We start from the raw sequence: 22356 nt of genomic DNA, 5'->3' as shown, positions 1-22356 counted from the left end.
AAAAGCGGCGTACCCGGGAAGTTCACCCACGTTCGGCCATTGCCAGAGGCCCACCCCGCTTTTCTCCGCCCCGACGGGTCGAAATCACAACGGTGTGTATCTAATCTGGTCCTGCCATTCGGGATACTCGCTTGGCGGCTGCGGACTCGGGCGGGCCGATCAGAGGGCAGGGGAGGCCTCATACGGGACTGATGTGACCATCAATTCACACGAGACAGAGAGTTGAAGTGAACAGTGGTTTTAATCAGCTAGAACTGTGCCTGCCTGCGACTGCCCTGCACTGAGAGCCGCCTGCAGGCAGCAGATCTATATACCTCCCCTGAGGGGGTGGAGCCAGGGGCAGAGCCCACAAGGGCACCAACATGATACAATGCAATGTAATGTAATACAATGGTCCATAGGTGGTGCCCACAAGGGCATCAACATAGTACAATGTAATGTAATGTAATTCAGTGGTGAATGGTTGCCGTAATACATTCACCACATTCACTCCCTGTTAAAAAAATTAAAGTCCAGCGGGGGTGAAGTGGCTCACAGGTTGAGTCTGTCTGGCGCCTTGATCGTGCACTGCGACGGCCTGAGCTCTGGTTTCGCCGCGGGCACGGGTGTTGAACTCGTCGCTGCGGGCACGGGTGTTGAACTCGTCACTGCTGGCACGGGTATTGACTACGGGAGCGTGTCTTCTGGAGCTTCATCCCTGTAGGTCAGTGATGGGGGGAGGGGGTGTAGGAGGGGGGGGTGTAGGCCCCCCTCCTACACCCCCTTCACTTTCCACAGATGCTGCCAGGCCCGCTGAGCTTTTCCAGTATTTTCTGTTTTTATTGGGCCAGCACATATTTACACCTCTGTCCGCAGGAACGTAGAAATAGGTGAAGCTATTTGGCCCCTGGAGCTTATTCTATCACTCAATGAGATCATGGCTGATCAGAGAGTAACCTCCACATATCCCTGAGTACCATTGACCAACAAACATCTATTTCAAAATTAACAATTGATCTAGTAATTTAGGGTGGTGGGGGGGGGGTAGGTGATGGTCTTCAGGGAACCTGCGGGTGCCAGGTCCCGGAGGGAGACTGTATCTTGTCGGCCGTCGTGGTGCACCACGTAGGCATACTGGGGGTTGGCATGAAGGAGCTGGACCCTCTCGACGAGGGGGTCGGACTTATTTTGTGTTTTTGGAGGAGTACAGGCCCCGGTGTCATCAACCAGGAAGGAAGTGAGACCCTGGAGGTGGATCGCCTAGGGAAATCAAATAGGCGGTCATGAGGGGTCTCGTTCGTGGCCATGCAAAGGAGTGACCTAATGGAGTGGAGCGCGTCGGGGAGGACCTCCTGCCAGCGGGAAACTGGGAAACCCCTAGACCGTAGGGCCAAGAGGACGGCCTTCCATACAGTCACGTTCTCCCTCTCCACCTGTCCGTTTCCCCAGGGGTTGCAACTGGTAGTCCTGCTCGAGGCTATGCCCAAACCGAGCAGGTACTGACGCAGTTCGTCGCTCATAAACGAGGAGCCCCGGTCACTGTGGACGTGAGTGGGGAAACCGAACAAGGTGAAGATACTATGCAGGGCCTTAATGACAGTGGCCGCGGTCATGCTGGGCCAGGGGATTGCAAAGGGGAAACGGGAGTACTCGTCAACAACGTTGAGAAAATACGCGTTGCGGTTGGTAGAGGGGAGGGGCCCTTTGAAGTCGATGCTGAGGCGCTCGAAGGGGCGGGATGCCTTCACCAAGTGGGCCTTATCTGGTCGATAAAAGTGCGGCTTACACTCCGTGCAGGTTTGAAGTCCCTGGTCATAGCCCTGACCTCCTCGGTGGAGTAGGGCAGGTTGTGGGCCTTGGTGTAGTGGAGAAGCCGGGTGACCCCCGGGTGACAGAGGTCGTTGTGGATGGCCGGAGTCTGTCACCTTGCACGCTGGTGCATGTGCCGCGGGACAGGGCATCTGCGGGCTCATTGAGCTTCCCAGGACAATACGCGATATCGTAATTATAGGTGGAGAGTTCGATCCTCCACCTCAAGATTTTATCATTCTTGATCTTGCCCCGCTGTGTATTGTCGAACATGAAGGCTGCCGACCATTGGTCGGTGACGAGGGTGAACCTCCTACCAGCGAGATAGTGCCTCCAATGCCTCACAGCTTCCACAATGGCTTGAGCTTCTTTTTCGACTGAGGTGTGTCGAATCACGGAGGCGTTGAGGGTACGGGCGAAAAAGGCTACGGGCCTGCCTGCCTGGTTAAGGGTAGCGGCAAGGGCGACCTCTGACACGTCGCTCTCCACCTGGAAGGGGATGGAGTCGTCCACAGTTTGGCAATATCTGCCTTGATGCGGCTGAAGGTGTGGCGGGCCTCAGCCGCCAGCGGGAAGATGGTAGCTTTGATCAGTGGGCGGGCTTTGTCCGCATAGTTCGGGACCCACTGGGCATAATAGGAAAAGAACCCGAGGCATCTTTTCAGGGCCTTGGGGCAGTGGGGGAGGGGGAGTTGCAGGAGGGGGCGCATGCGGTCAGGGTCGGGCCCTAGGACTCCGTTTTCCACGACATAGCCGACGATGGCCAGTCGGATTGTGCGGAAAACGCATTTCTCCTTGTTATAAGTGAGGTTGAGGGCTTGGGCGGTCTGGAGAAACTTCTGAAGGTTGGCGTCATGGCCCTGCTGATCGTGGCCACAGATGGTGACATTGTCCAAGTACGGAAATGTGGCCCGCAGCCCATACTGGTCCACCATTCGGTTCATCATTCTTTGGAAGACCGAGACCCCATTGGTGACGCCGTAGGGGACCCAGAGGATGTGGAAGAGGCGACCGTCTGCCTCAAAGGCCGTGTAGTGGCGGTCCTCCGGGCGGATTGGGAGCTGGTGCTATGTGGACTTCAGATCTACCGTGGAGAACACCCGGTAGTGTGCAATCTGATTCACCATGTCCGCTATCCGGGGAAGGGGGTACGCATCGAGATGCGTGTACCGGTTTATGGTTTAGCTGTAGTCTACAACCATCCGGATCTTCTCCCCGGTCCTGACGACCACCGCCTGGGCTCTCCAGGGGCTGTTACTGGCCTCGATGATCCCCTCCCTCCAGAGCCGCTGGACCTCAGACTTGATAAAAGACCTGTCTTGGACACTGTACCGCCTGCTCCTGGTGGCGATGGATTTACAGTCGGCGGTGAGGTTTGCGAAGAGCGGGGGAGGGTCGACCTTTAGGGTTGACGAATGTGATATAAAATAGTTACTTTAGAGATATTAGTTAATGTAATGTAGAAATAGGCCACTTTGATTCTGGTTAGTTCATAGACAAAGGATTTCAGACCGCATGGAAAAAGCAGGAAGAGGTGTGTCTACGAGAGTGATGCTGGATAATAGGGGCCGGAGGAAGGGATTGGAAGTGAGCCAATCAGAATAGATCAAACAGGTCAGGAGGGACATAGGATGACCTATGGGCGTCGAGTATGTGGAACTTGATGCCATTTGAATGTATCAGTACAGAGCTCTTTGTCTTATCCTCACTTGGTTTCGGAGGTGCAGAGAGCAAGATGTTATCTGTATCGCTGTGAACTAAGTAAAGCTTGCAAGCTAAATAAAATAACTAAGGTTATACCTGCAAATCCATCTCGACTTTTATTGAGGCCAGACTGACGGGTAAAGAAACCTGGGATTCAACATTTGGTGCCGAAACCCGGGATTTCTCAGGACGGTCCTGACCAACTGCGAAATCAGAATTAGACTGATTATGAACAGGAGGATGGGGAAAAAAGGGCCCTCAATGTAAAGCTGGAAAATGACAACGCATTGATTTTTCCCCTCTTCTTATCGCCTGATTAGTCTGGTCACTCGTGATTGGTACAGAAAGAGCGTCTCGACGAAATCACAGGTCAGTCTGGGGATTAGCATTTTAATTGATGGGATTTCATATTGTTAATTCGGCTGGGGTTAGGTTATGTGGTTGATACGACATTTGAAATTGTAAATGGTTCAACTTCATTTGTGAGTTAATTCGGCTGGGGTTAGGTTATGTGGTTGATGCGACATTTGAAATTGTAAATGGTTCAACTTCATTTCTGAGTTAATTCGGCTGGGGTTAGGTTATGTGGTTGATGCAACATTTGAAATTGTAAATGGTTCAACTTCATTTGTGAGTTAATTCGGCTTGGGTTAGGTTATGGGAGGTCGATGAGACATTTGAAATTGAAAATGGTTCACCTCCATGTGTGAGTGTGTTAAATATATAGTTGATCAAGCTAAAATTTTACCCTTGGACTGTAGTGGCGAAAAACGCAGTTCCGAGGACTAGTTGAGATTGTGGGGAATGCTGCATATTGGTTGAAGCAGAAGTCTCTCAAAGGGTTAACAGCAGCAGGCAAAATCAAAAGACAGACAGTGCTTCTCACTCAGGCTTTGAGATAACAGCAGCAGCCTGGAGTGTAATCGGATACCTTTCCTTTGAGTCAGTGAACACCAGCAAAGTTATGTTTTGAATTAATTAAAGGAAACCAGTGGGTTTCTCCACCTCTTTGATAAAAGTTATTATTTTCGAAAGCAATTGATTGAAATTGCCAGAATCTTAAGTTTTACTTACTTGAAATAATGTTTATCTCATTTTATTTGTGAATTACTAGAAACTTAAAGAAGATCACTGACACCATTTTAAAAAGTGTAAATCTGGAGATGATAGTTGACTTTGCTCCGGTATACATCACCTCCCTCATTGATAGCAGCCAACATTTTGAGAATGTAAGAAAAACTTGTAAAAAGATAAATTGTTAAGATAAAGAATTAATTAAGTTGTAAATGTTATACAAGTTTGTGTTAAGCAAATCGTAAATTTAGTTCTGAGTTGAGATCAGAGCAAAGCTTGCAAGTTGCAGTAATTCAATTTGAATTTTCAAACATTTTAAGTTTTAAAAGAACACTGTTAGAACCTTTTCAATCGTTTTGCCAAGAAAAGAAAAAAAACGCGCAAGTAGAGACAGGAAAGGCTCGGGTCAAACAAAAGATGAGCTACGTAGTTCAATGGCTGGCCTTGAATTGACAGAAAATGATTAATTCAATAATTTAAAAATGTCAGTAAAAGTTTTGACTGCACCTGTAGCATTGTCTGCACTAATTCCAGAACCACCAGAGTATAATAATTTATATCCAGTCACTGCTCCCCAGATTCCAATCATGCCAGTAACTCCAGCCCTTTTGGATGATAGTGTGGGTCCCGATTTACTATCTTCACGATCAGTAGAGAAAGAGGAGCTCTGTTCCGCAAGCCCAGTTAGCTCTAGGACCAGATCTCGGACAGCGAGAGAAGGGCTTGATCCTAACCAGAAACAATTAAGCATACCACCAAAATCCCTCCAGACCAAGGGGAAACCGCAAATTTCGAGAACAAAGGGAGCTGCAACAGATGATTTTGAAGAGAAAGAACTCCCTCTAGTGACAGGGAGGGACGTCGAAGTCTTGGAAGAACCAGAGGAAATAGCTAGAGTGCCCCCTGGTGAGACTCGGAGACAGTTGCCGATTAGGAAGATACCAATCACCTGAATTATGCTAGCCACGCCGCACTTCAGCAAGCCCATGCGTTAGACGACGATAGACGGACACAGATCCTGAATGCGTTGAATAGCACATTTCAAAAGCCCATAAATATTTCTGCTATCTTAGACCTAAAACCTAAGAAGACTGAAGAGCCAGAGGAATTTCTGGAGCGTTTTAATGAAATCTACCGTGGGCAGTCAGGCGACTTGCCATATCAAAGTGGTCAGAATTCCCCTCAATATTGTGCTATATTAATGCATTGCCTACCACCTTCTGTGGCTACTGCTGTGAAATGTAATAACATGAATTGGACAGAGAACGACCCTTCCCAGATGGCAAGGGCAGTCAGATTTTATTGGAAGGAGGGTGTAGGCCAGGAAGGAGGCTCAGTTACAAAGGTTAAGACTGAGTATGTAATGAAAAAGGATGATCTGCGACCCCAACAAGCGGCAGAAATGGTAGTTTACCAGCAGGAGCCCCAATATTGTGACTTTGGGTGGGTAGATCAGCGAGGGGGAGGATATCAAACCCACCCAAAGGGACCCTCAGCTCCTTTTTATGGCCCACCGTATGCACCAACGGCTTTACAACCGCCGCCCCCTCTGAGGGGCCATTGGTCTACTGGGAGAAGAGGACGGGGCAGATATAGAGGGAGCAATGCATGTTTTAATTGTGGCCGTGTAGATCACTGGCAACAGGAATGCCCCTTTAAAAGACAGGCAGTAGAAGGAGATTATCCGACCCAAAGGAGAGGGTACCCACCAAGGGGAGGACAGATGAGATACACTGACTTCTCCCAGGAAAACCCTTTCCCAACACAGGATTGACTAGCTAATTTAGCCATAAGGACTCTCCAATCGGACAGGGAACCTATTATCTCTCTGCAGATAGGAGATTAACATCACTCATTTGTAATCAACACTGGAGCAGCCATGTCTTCTGTGCAATCAGAACTTCGACTACCACTATCCGACCACACGCAGCAATTGTCGGGGTTCCAAGGACAGGTGTGTGAGTATCCTATTTCTGAACCTGTGACAGTCACTTACGACAATAAGTCTGCAGAGCATCAGTTTGTAGTGACTACCGGATTGGACTATAATTTGTTGGCCCGAGATTTACTGTGTATATTCCAGCTACAGCTAGAGTACGGAGACGAAGGGGTAACGGTCCAATCATGGAGGATGAGACAACAGTGCTATATTTCTATCACCCCCCAGTGGTGGACGTTAGACATTGAACATTCACTGCATCACGTTACCCTGGCCTATGACAGAACCGGACGAAACAGGGAGTTGGAGGACAAATACCGGCCATTAATTGAGACCGAATGGCCAGTCAAGGTTACAGCCACAGTCATGGGAAAAGAAGGTACATCCGATTTTGTTAGAATATCACCACAGTTATGGCCACAGTCAGCTTCGGTAAGCCCTCATATTACACGTCAGGTCCACGAACAGTACCATGCTAGGGATATGGGGATATCATTCGGATCCAACAGAGTACGCACTTCAAGTCATGCCGGACGGCACTACCATAAAATATTTTGAGGTCCCTGAAACGATTAACACTCGACTGCAGCATCACAGGGGACATGATATGGTTGGAATATGTCAATCCACAGGTCTGGGCGGAATACCCATCACAAGTGGGAAAGACAAATGTTACACCTATCAAGGTGATGATTAAGGATCATGTAAAGCTACCTTCCATTCGGCAATACCCCCTGAAATCTCAAGCTGCTTCGTCAATAGATAAATTAATTCAAGAGCTGTTGAAACAGGGTATTTTGGTCCCTTGCCAATCAGAATGCAACACCCCCATACTTGCTGTGCCTAAACCAGCCAAACCAGACCAGTACCGATTAGTACAGGATTTACGTTCAATCAATGCCATCGCACAGCCGTTCACTATTGGGGCAACTGCAGACTCAGCATCTTACCGCAGCTCGTCAGAATAGGTATGAGATATACCTTTTGAACAATCCACGTCTGACATTTAAATACTGTACCACTATCAATCCAGCCTGTTTTCTTAGCGGTCCCCCTGTCCATGAGGACGCGCCTGGTCACGACTGTTTAGCCTTGATTCAGGAAACTACAACAATAAGGGACGATCTGAGTGATATTCCGTTAGAACAACCTGACATGATTATGTATGTTGATGGCAGTGCATTAGTAAACCCCACTGGCCGGAGACTGTCCGGTTATGCAATCATAGATCAGGATGGTCTGATTTTAGAAGCGGCAGCTTTCCAGACCCCTTACTCAGCACAACAAGCCAAACTTTTTGCCCTCACCCGTGCATGTATACTTGGGGGAGATCGTCGGGTAAATATCTACACTGACTCCCGATATGCTTTCGGGGTAGTTCATGACTTCGGACAACTCTGGAAGAATAGGGGATTCCTTACCTCGGCAGGCACAGAAATATCCAACCAGGGTTTAGTTAATGACTTACTGCAGGCCCTCCTTATGCCCGCGCAGATTTCCGTTATTAAATGCGCTGCCCACACAAATGGTAAGACCCCAGTTGACGTTGGTAATGAACGAGCAGATTGTGCAGCGCGGACAGCCGCGCAAATTCAGCAAGAGATGGTGCCTAAAATGTTAAGTCAGACTAAACGATCTACTATAAATATGTCTGCTTCTGACAAGTCAATGCCAACCATCCAAGACGTCATAAGGTTACAGGAGGACACTCCTGAGAGTGATAAACAAATGTGAAAACGGTTAGGTTGTACATATGATTCTGTTTCCTCTTTATGGACCACGCCAGCACATCAGACTTGTATGTCTGATGTACTGGCTTTATGGGTCATCGAATGTGTACACTTTGCAACTCATTGTGGGGCTCGGGGGACTAGTGATTTGTTGCTGGACACTTGGTGGCGCCCTAAAATGCAGGGGTTGGCCCAGAGTATCAGTAATCGGTGTTTGATTTGTCAGCAATATAACAACGGAAAAGGTATACCTTGTGGGAGGGGCAAACCCCATTGCCCAGTGGTCCCTTTGAGATGCTCCAAATGGATTACATTGAGTTGGAAAGGTGTCAATGTTATAAATATGTTTTGGTCATTGTGGACGGGTTCAGCAGATGGGTTGAGGCGTATCCGACTACCAATAATAAAGCTGCTACTGTGGTTAAAGATCTGATGCGGGAAATCATTCCCCGGCACAGTAGACCAGCTCAGTTGAGTTCTGATAACGGGCCTCATTTTCTTGGACAGATTAACCTGCCTCCCTTCTCCAGTGCTATTTTACAGGTGTGGAGCATGATGGGGTGGCTACGCACCGTCTGTGTGATATTTGGCCTCACCTCGCTTGGAGTGTTATTGGCGATGGACATGGAAAAGGGGAATATTATTTATATTTGTAGCCCCAACCAATCGACAAGGATACATCACCTATGCAAAGGTGATGTTCTTCGTTGCCCCCATATACGAGGACATGGTATCGACTCATGGAAGGTCGTCAAAGTTAAGGAGAATGCAGGAGTCATGAAGCAGTTGCACCGGTCCCGGCGATGGGAAGGGGACATTATATGGACATTGCCTTGTTTTTGGAATACATGTAAATTCGATTTTGGATGTGTTAAGAGTGGTGCAATAAAGGTAACATCAGGCTGTCAGAAGAGCGTAGGAAGAGGCTATGAGAAAGTGAAAGGGACTAGAGAGAGGATGGGGCGTATGAGAAGGGAAGTACAGCTAGAACGTAGGTTACCGGGAGATACACTTAAGTTAGTTAAAGGCCAAACTGAGGGAAACCCGGGTAGTATGAATCTCTTCTACCAGATTGACCACCACTTGTATGGACAGGGACGGGTTGTCTGCTACCCGAACCCCGCAGCGGTGTCTAGGTTATTTTCTGTTTCACCGCTTTGGGGCACTCCCCAAACGGTGGTTCATTGTCAGCATTCCGAGCCACTGCCCGAGCAGGTCACTCTTCCTTACGATCCGGGTTCAGCACCACCGGCTATTTGCCTTCCCCTTCCTCGGGATAATTCCCATTCACAGTACGATAGGCTGCAACGGTGGAGGGCGTACATACCTAGCCACTTCACTCCCAATAGGGATTCCCGGTCGTAAGAGAATTGTTTCAGCAGTGAAGGATACGGCTGTTTGCTGGTAGAGGTGGAAACGAATATAACATGTCTGTTCCCCACCTGTACGGACAGGAGGTGCCATATCACCCAGGCGTCTGGCCAATGAATTTGTTACAACACCACTTGCGTTCCATTGAACGCCGGCCTCCAGCTCCTTTGTGGCTGGGGGAATGTCTCTAATATCACTGTTGGGACGAGGGCTTTCCGCATTGCTAGGCGGCCCGAATGGGCGTTTCGAAGCTAGATAAACTGGGCTACTGAGGGGTTCCTTGGCTGTCAGCAATAGGAATTATTTTATTTGTGGCCTTACCATCTTGGGAAATGAAACCTTGGGAGCCCTCGGGGCAATAACCAAGGAATTGTCTCAGCTACGGTTGTTTGCAATGCAGAACCGGTATGCTCTTGACTATCTTCTGGCCCGTGAGGGTGGGGTATGCGCCATAGTGCAGGGCAAGTGTATCATGGGAGTTCAAGACTTGACCGCTAACATCACTAAATTTATGGATCGCATACAGGATCACCTGGACGGGATACAGGATCCTGGCTCTTGGGGTAACTGGGGATTTGGAGGTTGGAAGGACTGGTTGATAAATATGGCCATGTATTTAGTGGTAGCTATCGGCTGCATCTTTGTGGCCCTGGCCATCCTTAAATGTGTGATGGGTAGAATGCGGGGTGCACTGGATCAGATCAACGCCCCTAAAAACCTAACTGTTAAAATCCATGAGGGTGAAGCAGATGAGGGGGGGCTAAGCCAGGAATTGGAAATGCAGCGACGGATCTTTTTAGATGAGGAACTGTAGCTATGGATTGGATAGTCCGGTTATCATGGAATGATAAAAGGAGGGAATGACGAATGTGATATAAAATAGTTACTTTAGAGATATTAGTAATGTAATGTAGAAATAGGCCACTTTGATTCTGGTTAGTTCATAGACAAAGGATTTCAGACCGCATGGAAAAAGCAGGAAGAGGTGTGTCTACGAGAGTGATGCTGGATAATAGGGGCCGGAGGAAGGGATTGGAAGTGAGCCAATCAGAATAGATCAAACAGGTCAGGAGGGACATAGGATGACCTATGGGCGTTGAGTATGTGGAACTTGATGCCATTTGAATGTATCAGTACAGAGCTCTTTGTCTTATCCTCACTTGGTTTCGGAGGTGTAGAGAGCAAGATGTTATCTGTATCGCTGAGAACTAAGTAAAGCTTGCAAGCTAAATAAAATAACTAAGGTTATACCTGCAAATCCATCTCGACTTTTATTGAGGCCAGACTGACGGGTAAAGAAACCTGGGATTCAACAGGGTCGCGAGGCTACATTCGGTTAGAGGTGGTAGGGGCCCACCGAACTTTATGGTCAGGCTCCTGAGGTTGCACTGGAAGTCCAGTCCCAACAGGAGAGGAGCGCAGAGATCGGGGAGTATATATAGTTTAAAATTGGCGTACTTGGCACCCTGTATCATGAGGTTCGCGACATAGTACCCCCGAATTTGCACTGAATGCAATCCGGAAGCAAGGGAGATTGTTTGGAAGGCGGGGGAAATTTGGAGAGAACAGCGCCTTACCATGTCTGAATGTACGAAGCTCTCCCGGAGTCAAACAGGCAGGGCATTTTGTGCCCATTGACCCGGACGGTCATCATCGAGGTCCTGAGGTGCTTGGGGCATGACTGGTCGAGGGTGACGGCGCCGAGTTGCGGGTAGCCGGTGTGGTCGGAGGTGGTGGGGTGGTCCCAAGATGTCTGTCCCCTTCGGTCGCACGTGTCGGGCGGCGATGAAGATGGCGGCCAAGGTGGTGGCCCCCATGAGTCACACCTGTTGGGTAGAGTCAAAGATGGCTGCCCCCACAGCCAGCACGAGGCAGATGACGCGTCCGGAGGGGGCGGTGCCGGCAGGCACACAGCCACGTTGCGGGGCCTGCGGGCGGGCCTGTGAGTCTGAAAGTCGGGCCTGTGAGTTAGAGGTTTTGGATCTGCCCAGGCAAACTTTGGCAAAGTGTCCTTTCTTGCCGCAGTCGCTACAGGTTGCGTTCCAAGCCAGACAACGCTGCCTGGGGTGCTGGTGCTGGCCGCAGAAATAGCAGGGCAGCACCCCGGGTTGGGCGGGCAGCCACGCAGCACAGGCCTGGGACACCCTCTGGTCGGGTGTCCACGAGGGGGTCGCGTGGTCAGACGGGAAAGCGTTGAGGCTCTGAAAAGCTACTTCTAGGGAGCTGGATAGTTTTACCGTCTCTTCTAGGTCGAGGGCGCATTTTTCGAGCAAGCGCTGTCTGACGTCGTTGGGCCGGACTCCAGCCACATAGGTGTCCCGGACGGCAAGTTCCATCTGTTGTGAGGCCGTGACGTCCTTGTAGTTGCAGCTTCGCGCGAGTACTTTCAGGTCGCGTAGGTATTCCTCCAGCGATTCCCCGGGGCGTTGGCGGCGAGTGGTGAGGAGATGACGCGCGAATATTTCGTTCACCGGCCCCACGTATTGCCTTTTCAGGATCGCGACTGCGTCTGCATCCATGGTTGTTTCCTCGATCTGCACAGAGATTCTGTGGCTCACCCAGGCTTCGAGGAGTCTCAGTTTCTGTTCGTCGGTGATGGAGGGCAAGGAGGAGGCGGCGAGGTAGGCCTCAAAACAGCGGAGCCAGTGCAAAAAAATCCCTTTGGCTACAACGGCCTGTGGGTCGAGTGGGTTGATCAGGTTTGAGGGCTACTTCCATTGCGATGTTGTAGCTGATTAAATTGATGCGACCATCAATTCACATGAGACAGAGAATTGAAGTGAACAGTGGTTTTAATCAGCTAGAACTGTGCCTGCCTGCGACTGCTCTGCGCTGAGAGCCGCCTACAGGGCAGCAGATCTATATATCTCCCCTGAGGGGACGGAGCCAGGGGCAGAGCCCACAAGGGCACCAACATGATACAATGCAATGTAATGTAATACAATGGTCCATAGGTGGAGCCCACATGTGCATCAACATAGTACAATGTAATGTAATACAATGGTGAATGGTTGCCGTAATACATTCACCACAGAACCAAGCTATTTTTGGGCGGGCAGTCCGAGTTGGGCACACGGCTGATCAGGGGCACTATTTACGCGGTTCAGCTCCGTGGTGTTGAGTCCGCATTGGCACGCGGCATGGGCGCTGATGTAAAAAGCCACAGTTTTCACGACGGCGTCGGGACATAGTCCCTGAAACGGAGAATCCAGCCCCAGAATTCCATTCACTTTTTTAGTTATATCCTGCATCCGTCCATGGCAGTTTAACAATTCATGTTAAGGCACTCCCAAGATTCATTGGATCTCAGCTGTTTCGAGCTTTTCACCATTTAGAAATGACTTTGATATTTGAAATCCACTTGCGACAATTTTGAGCATTCAGTTAAGCTGTTCATATCTCTTTGTAATTTAATGCTTTAATAATAATTTCTATTAGTGTCAAAACTAGGCTTACATTAAAACTGCAACTAAGTTACTGTGAAAATCCCCTAGTCGCCACATTCCGGCACCTGCTCGGGCACAGAGAGGAAGAATTCAGAATGTCCAATTCAGCAAACAAGCACGTCTTTCGGGACTTGTGGGAGGAAACCGGAGCACCCGGAGGAAACCCACGCAGACACGGGGAGAACTTGCAGACTCCGCACAGACAGTGACCTAAGCCAGGAATCAAACCCGGGTCGCTGGTGCTGTGAAGCAACAGTGCTAACCATTGTGCTACCGTGCCACTTCCATCTATAATGCTTACAATGCTGCCTTTCCTTGTGTCCAACCTATCTCCGTCCCATCATCTCTTTCATCAGTAAATATGGTGAGATCAACGGAGATTCTTACAGGTTGCCACTAGTCACATCCTACCAATTGGAGAACTAGCCCAATATCCCTACTCTGTCTCTTGTTTCTCAGCAATTATCTTCCGGAAGGTCCATATGAATAGTATCCATAAACATTCCTTGACTCTAGTGAGACATGGTTCACTCTTTACAAATCTATGCTGGTTCGCTCTGGTCGGCTAAAAATTTACAAGCTGTTCAATCGCTCTTTCAATTATTCATAACTCAAGAAACATCCTGACAACAGATGTGTCGGGGTGACACAGTGGTTAGCACTACTGCCTCAAAGGGACCTGGGTCCAATTCTGCCCTTGGGTGACCGTCCAGGTGGAGTTTGCACATTCTCCCTGTGTCTGTGTGGGTTTCCTCCAGGTGCTCCGGTTTCCTCCCAAAAGTCCAAGGATGTGCAGATTAGGTGTGCTTATGGGGCAGGTGGGTGTGTGGGCGGGTGAGGGGGAGAGGAGTGGACTTAGGGAGGGCGCTTTTTCAGATTGTCGGTGCAGACTCGATGGGGTGAATGGCCTCAATCTGCACTATAGGAATTCTATAGGTTCTCTGGTCAGGCCAAATGGTCCATAACTCCCTAGTTACTCTCTCTCTCTCTCTTTTTCTCACTTTTCTTAAATAGTGCAGTGTCATAGATTATCATAGAATTTACAGTGCAGAAGGAGGCCATTCGGCCCATCGAGTCTGCACCGGCTCTTGGAAAGAGCACCCTACCCAAGGTCAACACCTCCACCCTATCCCCGTAACCCAGTAACTCCACCCAACACTGAGGGCAATTTTGGACACTAAGGGTAATTTATCATGCCCAATCCACCTAACCTGCACATCTTTGGACTGTGGGAGGAAACCGGAGCACCCGGAGGAAACCCACGCACACACGGGGAGGATGTGCAGACTCCGCACAGACAGTGACCCAAGCCAGAATCGAACCTGGGACCCTGGAGCTGTGAAGCAATTGTGCTATCCACAGTGCTACCGTGCTGCCCACAGTGTCATGTGCAGAATCCCTATTCAAAGGAACAGTTCCACAATCGAAGAAATGTTGGAAGTTTATACTTGGGGTGAGTGTCACCGGTTTCCTTTGCAATTCCGGGTTGGAAACGATCTGTGGGGAATTTGCCTTTTGTGCCATTGATGATTTATGACCATTATTTCCTTTTTGGCGAGCCCCCTCTCCTGCTTCAATATTAGTTTCCCTGGGATTTCCAGCGTGCTGACCTCTTCTCCTGCTGCAAATATTGATGCAAAGTTATTATTCAGCATGTCCGTAGTTTCCTAGTGTCCTGCCATTCATTGAGTATCCTCTTGTCTTGTGACTCCTTCCATAGAGCATCACAAAGAACAAAGAACAAAGAAATGTACAGCACAGGAACAGGCCCTTCGGCCCTCCAAGCCCGTGCCGACCATACTGCCCGACTAAACTACAATCTTCTACACTTCCTGGGTCCGTATCCTTCTATTCCCATCCTATTCATATATTTGTCAAGATGCCCCTTAAATGTCCCTATCGTCCCTGCTTCCACTACCTCCTCCGGTAGTGAGTTCCAGGCACCCACTACCCTCTGCGTAAAAAACTTGCCTCGTACATCTACTCTAAACCTTGCCCCTCTCACCTTAAACCTATGCCCCCTAGTAATTGACCCCTCTACCCTGGGGAAAAGCCTCTGACTATCCACTCTGTCTATGCCCCTCATAATTTTGTATACCTCTATCAGGTCGCCCCTCAACCTCCTTCGTTCCAGTGAGAACAAACCGAGCTTATTCAATCGCTCCTCATAGCTTATGCCCTCCATACCAGGCAACATTCTGGTAAATCTCTTCTGCACCCTCTCTAAAGCCTCCACATCCTTCTGGTAGTGTGGCGACCAGAATTGAACACTATACTCCAAGTGTGGCCTAACTAAGGTTCTATACAGCTGCAACATGACTTGCCAATTCTTATACTCAATGCCCCGGCCAATGAAGGCAAGCATGCCGTATGCCTTCTTGACTACCTTCTCCACCTGTGTTGCCCCTTTCAATGACCTGTGGACCTGTACTCCTAGATCTCTTTGACTTTCAATACTCTTGAGGGTTCTACCATTCACTGTATATTCCCTACCTGCATTAGACCTTCCAAAATGCATTACCTCACATTTGTCCGGATTAAACTCCATCTGCCATCTCTCCGCCCAAGTCTCCAGACAATCTAAATCCTGATGTATCCTCAGACAGTCCTCATCGCTATCCGCAATTCCACCAACCTTTGTGTCGTCTGCAAACTTACTAATCAGACCAGTTACATTTTCCTCCAAATCATTTATATATACTACAAAGAGCAAAGGTCCCAGCACTGATCCCTGTGGAACACCACTGGTCACAGCCCTCCAATTAGAAAAGCATCCCTCCATTGCTACCCTCTGCCTTCTATGGCCTAGCCAGTTCTGTATCCACCTTGCCAGTTCACCCCTGATCCCGTGTGACTTCACCTTTTGTACCAGTCTACCATGAGGGACCTTGTCAAAGGCCTTACTGAAGTCCATATAGACAACATCTACTGCACTACCTGCATCAATCATCTTAGTGACCTCCTCGAAAAACTCTATCAAGTTAGTGAGACACAACCTCCCCTTCACAAAACCATGCTGCCTCTCACTAATACGTCCATTTGCTTCCAAATGGGAGTAGATCCTGTCTCTTAGAATTCTCTCCAGTAATTTCCCTACCACTGAAGTAAGGCTCACCGGCCTGTAGTTCCCGGGATTATCCTTGCTACCCTTCTTAAACAGAGGAACAACATTGGCTATTCTCCAGTCCTCCGGGACATCCCCTGAAGACAGCGAGGATCCAAATATTTCTGTCAAGGCCTCAACAATTTCCTCTCCAGCCTCCTTCAGTATTCTGGGGTAGATCCCATCAGGCCCTGGGGACTTATCTACCTTAATATTTTTTAAGACACCCAACACCTCGTCTTTTTGGATCACAATATGACCCAGGCTATCTACACCCCCTTCTCCAGACTCAACATCTACCAATTCCTTCTCTTTGGTGAATACTGATGCAAAGTATTCATTTAGTACCTCGCCCATTTCCTCTGGCTCCACACATAGATTCCCTTGCCTATCCTTCAGTGGGCCAACCCTTTCCCTGGCTACCCTCTTGCTTTTTATGTACGTGTAAAAAGCCTTGGGATTTTCCTTAACCCTATTTGCCAATGACTTTTCATGACCCCTTCTAGCCCTCCTGACTCCTTGCTTAAATTCCTTCCTACTTTCCTTATATGCCACACAGGCTTCATCTGTTCCCAGCCTTTTAGCCCTGACAAATGCCTCCTTTTTCTTTTTGACGAGGCCTACAATATCACTCGTCATCCAAGGTTCCCGAAAATTGCCGTATTTATCTTTCTTCCTCACAGGAACATGCCTGTCCTGTATTCCTTTCAACTGACACTTGAAAGCCTCCCACATGTCAGATGTTGATTTGCCCTCAAACATCCGCCCCCAATCTATGTTCTTCAGTTCCCGCCTAATATTGTTATAATTAGCCTTCCCCCAATTTAGCACATTCATCCTCGGACCACTCTTATCCTTGTCCACCAGTACTTTAAAACTTACTGAATTGTGGTCACTGTTACCGAAATGCTCCCCTACTGAAACATCTACCACCTGGCCGGGCTCATTCCCCAATACCTGGTCCAGTACCGCCCCTTCCCTAGTTGGACTGTTTACATATTGTTTTAAGAAGCCCTCCTGGATGCTCCTTACAAACTCCGCCCCGTCTAAGCCCCTGGCACTAAGTGAGTCCCAGTCAATATTGGGGAAGTTGAAGTCTCCCATCACCACAACCCTGTTGTTTTTACTCTTTTCCAAAATCTGTCTACCTATCTGCTCCTCTATCTCCCGCTGGCTGTTGGGAGGCCTGTAGTATACCCCCAACATTGTGACTGCACCCTTCTTATTCCTGATCTCTACCCATATAGCCTCACTGCCCTCTGAGGTGTCCTCTCGCAGTATAGCTGTAATATTCTCCCGAACAAGTAGCGCAACTCTGCCTCCCCTTTTACATCCCCCTCTATCCCGCCTGAAACATCTAAATCCTGGAACGTTTAGCTGCCAATCCTGCCCTTCCCTCAACCAGGTCTCTGTAATGGCAACAACATCATAGTTCCAAGTAGTAATCCAAGCTCTAAGTTCATCTGCCTTACCCGTAATGCTCCTTGCATTAAAACATATGCACTTCAGGCCACCAGACCCGCTGTGTTCAGCAACTTCTCCCCGTCTGCTCTGCCTCAGAGCCACACTGTCCCTATTCCCTAGTTCTCCCTCAATGCTCTCACCTTCTGACCTATTGCTCCCGTGCCCACCCCCCTGCCATACTAGTTTAAACACCTCATGCTTTTCAGGGTTAAATTCCATCTGCCACTGATCAGCCCATCTGACCAACACTTCCATCTCTTGCACATCCTCAGATCCTCTTCCTCACTGTTAACCGCCCTCCCAATCTTTGTATCATCCACAAGCTAACGTGTCACCCCCCCAACCCCCCCACATTCCCATCTATATCGTTTATATAGAGCAAGTACAATAAAGGACCTAACACTGATCCCTGTGGTACGCCACTGGAGACTGGCCTCCAGTCACACTAATAGCTTTCGACTACCACCCTCTGTCTTCTACCACTCAGCCAGCTTTGGTTCCAACTTACTGATGCACGATCAATTACACTCAAGACGAAGTGATTTCATAACTGAAGGCTTTAATCGACTAGAACGTGTTCCCCAGCAGCTTTGGTACAGAAAGTGAAGGCTGCTGGAACGGCACCGGTTCTTATACTCCGCCTGTCAGGGCGGTGCTACGTATCAACAGCCAATGGTAAACTCCTAGGTTTAACCAATGGTCATCAGCCTCTTAGGTACCACAATACCTGATAATACCACATTCACCCCTTGTTAAAAAGGAGTCCATGGTGGCCAGTGGTAACAGCCGCCTTTAACATGGTATGATCAGGTATGGAGGTACCGTGCTGTCGAGGATATTTACAAAGTGTTTGTTCACAGTTAAAGTCACAGCGAAGCAATCAGTCGATCGGGTGGCCTGGTCGTTCTTCTGGATCGTCTGGGCTTCGGTGGTGATTCTGGTGGGGGTCCCGGTGGTTGCGACTCCGGGAGCGTGGTTTCGGCCTCCCTAGCTGCTTCGTCACCCCTAGGCCGCGCTGTTGGGGCAAACGGTTGACACGGGGGGGGTGCCTGTAGGGGGCGTCGGTGGGTGGGCGGGCCTAGGCAGGAGCGGCGGGAATACTGACCCTCCCGTGAGGTGCCGTGGGGGGGGGGGGGTAATGGTTCGGGTGCGCATGGGGTTCCGGCGGGCGCCAGGTCCCGAAGGGAGACTGTATCTTTCCGGCCGTCAGGGAACACCACGTAGGCATACTGGGGGTTAGCGTGCATCAGGTGGACCCTCTCGACCAATGGCTCCGACTTGTGCGCCCGCACGTGCTTCCGAAGCAGGATGGGTCCGGGTGTCGCTAGCCAGGTTGGGAGCGAGGTCCCAGAGGAGGACTTCCTGGGGAAAACAAGGAGACGTTCATGAGGTGTCTGATTGGTAGTTGTACAGAGCAGTGACCGGATGGCGTGGAGGGCCACCAGGAGGACTTCTTGCCAGCGGGAGACTGGGCGATTCCTGGACCGTAGGGCCAGTAGAACAGTCTTCCAGACCGTTCCGTTCTCCCTCTCCACCTGTCCGTTTCCCCGGGGGTTGTAACTGGTCGTCCTGCTTGAGGCAATGCCCCTGCTGAGCAGGAATTGACGCAGTTCGTCGCTCATAAAGGAGGACCCCCTATCCCTGTGTATGTACGCGGGGAAACCGAACAGTGTAAAGATACCCTGGAGGGCCTTGATGACGGTGGTTGTGGTCATGTCTGGACAGGGGATGGCGAATGGGAACCGGGTGTACTCGTCAATCACGTTCAGGAAATACGTGTTGCGGTCGGTGGAGGGGAGGGGGCCTTTGAAACTCATGCTGAGGCGTTCAAACGGATGGGAAGCCTTTATCAGTTGTGCCTTCTCTGGCCGGTAGAAGTGCGGTTTGCACTCTGCGCAGATTTGGCAGTCCCTGGTGACTGTCCTGACCTCCTCGATGGAGTAGGGCAGGTTGCGGGTCTGGATGAAGTGAAAGAAACAAGTGACCCCCGGGTGGCAGAGGTCCTCGTGGAGGGCTCGGAGGCGGTCCACTTGTGCAGTGGCACAAGTGCCGCGGGACAGGGCGTCAGGAGGCTCGTTTAGCTTCCCCGACGGTACAAGATCTCGTAGTTGAAGGTGGAGATTTCTATCCTCCACCGCAAGATCTTGTCGTTTTTAATCTTGCCCCGCTGTGCATTATCGAACATGAAAGCAACCGACCATTGGTCCGTGAGGAGAGTGAATCTCCTGTCGGCCAGGTAATGCCTCCAATGTCTCACAGCTTCAACTATGGCTTATGCTTCTTTTTCGATCGAGTAATGGCGAATTTCGGAAGCATGGATTGTACGGGAGAAGAAGGCCACGGGCCTGCCCGCTTGTTTGAGGGTGATCGCCAGAGCTACGTCGGACGCATCGCTCTCGACCTGGAAGGGGAGGGACTCGTCGATGGCGCGCATCGTGGCCTTTGCAATGTCTGCTTTTATGGGGCTGAAGGCCTGGCGGGCCTCCATCGACAGGGGGAAGGTTGTGGACTGGATTAGGGGTCGGGCTTTGTCTGCGTAGTTAGGGACCCACTGGGCGTAGTAACTGAAAAACCCGAGGCAGCGCATCAGGGCCTTGGGGCAGTGAGGGAGGGGGAACTCCATAAGGGGGCGCATGCGCTCAGGGTCGGGGCCTATAACTCCATTTCGCACCACGTAGCCTAGAATGGCTAGACGGTCGGTGCTAAATACACATTTATCCTTATTGTACGTTGAGTTAAGGATTTTCGCGGTCTGGAGAAATTTGCGGAGGTTGGTGTCGTGGTCCTGCTGGTCATGGCCGCAGATGGTGACGTTATCCAGATACGGGAACTTTGCGCGTAAGCCGTACCGGTTAACCATTCGGTCCATCTCTCGCTGGAAGACCGAGACCCCATTAGTGACACCAAAGGGAACTCTTAAAAATTGATAGAGCCGCGCATCTGCTTCGAAGGCAGTGTACTTGCGGTCACTATTATGGAGGGGTAGCTGGTGGTAGGCGGACTTGAGATCCACCGTGGAGAAGACCTTGTATTGCGTGATCCTGTTAGCGTGGTCGGCTATACGGGGGAGAGGGCACGCGTCCAGTTGCGTAAACCTGTTGATGGTCTGACAGTAGTCAATGACCATCCTATGTTTCTCCCCGGTCTTTACCACAACTACTTGAGCTCTCCAGGGACTGTTGCTCGCTTCGATGACCCCTTCCCTCAGCAGCCTTTGGACCTCTGACCTGATGAAGGTCCGGTCCTGGGCACTGTACCGTCTGCTCCTGGTGGCGACGGGTTTGCAATCCGGGGTGAGGTTCGCAAACAGGAAAGGCGGGTCGACCTTAAGGGTCGCGAGGCCGCAGACAGTAAAGTGGGGTATAGGGCCGCCGAATTTAAAGGTCAGGCTTTGCAAGTTACATTGGAAGTCCAACCCCAGGAGTGTAGCCGCGCAGAGGTGCGGCAGGACATAAAGGCGGAAATTGTTGAATCTTCTGCCTTGGACAGTGAGGTTCGCTAGGAAGAACCCCTTTATCTCCACCGAGTGTGACCCGGAGGCCAGGGAGATCCTTTGGTTTACAGGGTAGGTAACAAGTGAACAGCACCTTACCGTGTTGGGGTGGACAAACCTTTCCGTGCTCCCAGAGTCAATCAGGCAAGACGTCTCATGGCCGTTGATGAAGACCGTTGCTTTTGCTGTTGCGCGTGTCCGAGGTCGACTTTGGTCCAGTGGCACAGAGGCCAGATGAAGCATATGCGAGTTCTGATTGGGCAGTGTGTAGTCGGCCGTGCCGGGGGCCTGGGGCCCCATCCAAGATGCCGTCTCCCATGTGTCGCACATGGTGGCCGGGGATGGACAAGATGGCCGCAGGGATGGACAAAATGGCGGCACCCACCTGTCCAGCGTGGTGTCCGGGGGGCAAGATGGCCGTGCCCGTGGGTCGCACGTGGCCCTCAGATAGGGGGGTGGCGGTGAGCGCTGTTCGGTCGGGGCCTGAAAGGGGGGTTGCCGCGGCGGTCCGGAGTCGCTGGAGACCACGGCCATGGCGCGGGCCTGGCTGGGGTGTGATGCTGCTGATCAACCCCCACAAAGTGGCCCTTCTTGCCTTTGCAGGTGGTGGTGCGGGCCGGGCAGCGCGGGCCGGGATGATTCGCCTGCCCGCAGAAGAAACAGCGGGGCCCGGCGGCGTTAGCGTGCCGTCTCGCAGCGCAGGCCTGCGGGGTCAGGGGGAAGGTCTGTGGGGCTGCCGCTGCGGGGTGCCACGCAGCCCAGGGGGCCGCCGCACGGTCGGGCGCATAGGACTTCGCGGCCCGTGCCTCTCTAAGTCCCAGGGTGTCCTTTTCTAGGAGTCTTCGGCGGATCTCTGAGGAGCTCATACCTGCTACGAAGGCATCCCTGATTAAAAGTTCCGTGTGTTCGCTCCCCGAAACTTGCAGGCAGCCACAGTTTCGGCCCAGCACCAGTAGCGCCCGGTAGAAATCCTCCAACGATTCCCCGGGGCTTTGCCGTCTAGTTGCAAGCAGGTGACGTGCCTAGACCTGATTTACAGGGCGGATATAATGTCCTTTTAACAGTTCGATCGCGGCATCATAGTCCTCCGCCTCCTCGATAAGGGTGTAGATCCCAGGGCTGACCCTTGAGCACAGGAGATGCATTTTCTGTCCTTCTGAGGGGGTGCCTCCGGCCGTCTCAAGGTAGCCTTTAAAGCACGCCAGCCAGTGTTTAAATATTGCAGCCGAGTTCTCCACGTGGGG

This window comes from Scyliorhinus torazame, chromosome 18 (genome assembly GCF_047496885.1).
Source record: "Scyliorhinus torazame isolate Kashiwa2021f chromosome 18, sScyTor2.1, whole genome shotgun sequence".
NCBI lineage: Eukaryota > Metazoa > Chordata > Chondrichthyes > Carcharhiniformes > Scyliorhinidae > Scyliorhinus > Scyliorhinus torazame.
Note: the sequence above shows the minus strand (reverse complement) of the source record.